Genomic DNA, 2323 nt, shown 5'->3' with positions numbered 1-2323 from the left:
CCTCCTGCGCAGCTGGGATTACAGGTGCCCGCCACCACACCCGGCTAATTTTTGCATATTTAGTGGAGACAGGGTTTCGCCATGTTGGTCAGGTTAGTCTCAAACTCCCGACCTCAGGTGATCCACCGGCCTAAGCCTCCCAAAGTGCTGTGATTACAGGCATGAGTCACTGCTCCAGGCCTAATTATTTTTATTTGTCTACTTGACTTTTTTTTTTCTTCTATCCCTACCTGCACCTCTTTCCTGGAGTAGGAAAATATAGGAATCCATGAGTCCATCCCAACATGGACTCCAAGATGCTCCAGGATGTTTCTCTTACTCATCATGATTCTGTATTACACACCCAGCACAAAGTGGACAGTCAAATAAAGAAAATCTTAGAGTAAAAATGGCCTGCAACAAAACTATGGAAACAGTGAAAAGATCAGTCATTGCCAGGGGTTGAAGGGAGGGACGAATGAATAGGCAGAGCATAGAGGATTTGGGGGCAGTGAAACCACTCAGTATGATACAGTAATTATAGACACATGTTATTATACTTTTGACCAAATCCATAAAATGTCCAACACACCAAGAGCGAACCCTAATGTTAACCATGGACTTTGGGCAATAAAGGTGTATCAATATAGGTTCATCGATTGTAACAAATGGACCACTCTGGTGCCCATGTTGGTAGTGGGGAAGTCTGTGAATGCGTAGGGGCAGGAGCTATATGGAAGTGTCTGTACTTTCCGCTCAACTTTGCTGTGAACCTAAAACTGCTCTAAAAATGATCTATTTAAAAGAGAGAGGAGGCCGGGCGCAGTGGCTCACACCTGTAATCCCAGTACTTTGGGAGGTCAAGGTGGGAGGATCACAAGGTCAGGAGTTCAAGACCAGTCTGACCATCATGGTGAAACCCCATCTCTACTAAAAATACAAAAAATTAGCCGGGCGTGGTGGCAGGTGCCTGTAATCCCAGCTACTCAGGAGGCTGAAGCAGGAGAATCGCTTGAACCCAGGAGGCAAAGGTTGCAGTGAGCAGTAAGCCAAGATCCTGCCAATGCACTTCAGCCTGGGCTACAGAGGAAGACTCAGTCTCAAAAAAAAAAAAAAAAAAGAAAAAGAAAAAGAAAAAGAAAAAGAAAAGAAAAGAGAGAGAGAGAGAAAATGGCCTAAGAGACTACAAAATACCACAAGATGACACTCTTTCTCTCAGAAGCTTCAATGAGGGCTGCATTTGCAGAAATTGCTGCTGCTGAAGAGTGTAGCAGGGATTGTGACTGACCCTGGCCCAGTTATTCATGAAGCTCAAGGAGCTTCACAATGTTGTCCCAGCCCAGCCCCAGGTTTGTACTTTCCATGGGTGTTATTAAAGATAGATATTATTAGGATTCAGGTGTGATGAGGCCAACAGATCAGGAGATGACTGTGGCTGGAAAGAGTTTTTTACTGTTCCCAAGAGGAAGGGGCACCAGGTAGGTCAGGAGATAGAGCAGGAGGAAAAGGAGGGCAAGAGCCTTTCTTGTGGTTTCCCCGGGAAGGGACAGGTGAGGCAGGGTAAGCAGACTTAGCATTGACTGGTTTGAATACTTTCTGGGGCATGATTGACTGGGGCATAGGGCTGTCCGTAGTATTCTGGTAGCTGGTCCTGGGGTGACTAGGGCAGGTAGATCCTGGCCCAGAGTGTAAGAGCCTGAGAAAGGAGGGGGCTGGGGTATGAGCACTGGATTGCTTGAATTATTTTTCTTTTTTTAGACGGAGTCCCACTCTGTGGCCCAGGCTGGAGTGCAGTAGCGTGATCTTGGCTCACTGCAACCTCTGCCTCCCAGGTTCAACACATTCTCCTGTCTCAGCTTCCCCAGTAGCTGGGATTACAGGCATGTGCCACCATGTCCAGCTAATTTTTTTTTGTATTTTTAGTAGAGACGGGGTTTCACCCCGTTGGCCAGGCTGGTCTGCAATGGATTGGTTGGTTTGTGTACGAAAGGCAGGCTTTCAGCCACGTTCTCTGCTATCTCTAGGAACTGGCTAACCCTGGGAAGCACAGTCTCTCAGAGTCACCAAGGCTCCAAAATGCCAAAGCATCTGAACCACATGGTTAATAAAATGGAGTATAGTGACGCAAAGTTATAATCTCCAGTTCACAAATGAGATCAGAAGCAATTCCAGGAAAATTATTTTCTTATGGTTATTATTATCAGGCCACTCAAAGGAGTTTTGATTTCCTGAAAAGGAAATCTTCCACACTGATGCTACAGAAAAAGATCTAATTGCTTCTATAAACTGGCAAGAATATTACCATAACCACAGAATTTTTTGCCAATTTCCCAACTGGAAAGAA

Source organism: Piliocolobus tephrosceles, chromosome 6 (genome assembly GCF_002776525.5).
Source record: "Piliocolobus tephrosceles isolate RC106 chromosome 6, ASM277652v3, whole genome shotgun sequence".
Taxonomy (NCBI): Eukaryota; Metazoa; Chordata; class Mammalia; order Primates; family Cercopithecidae; genus Piliocolobus; species Piliocolobus tephrosceles.
The sequence above is the reverse complement of the archived record's forward strand: the minus strand, read 5'-3'. Positions refer to the sequence as shown.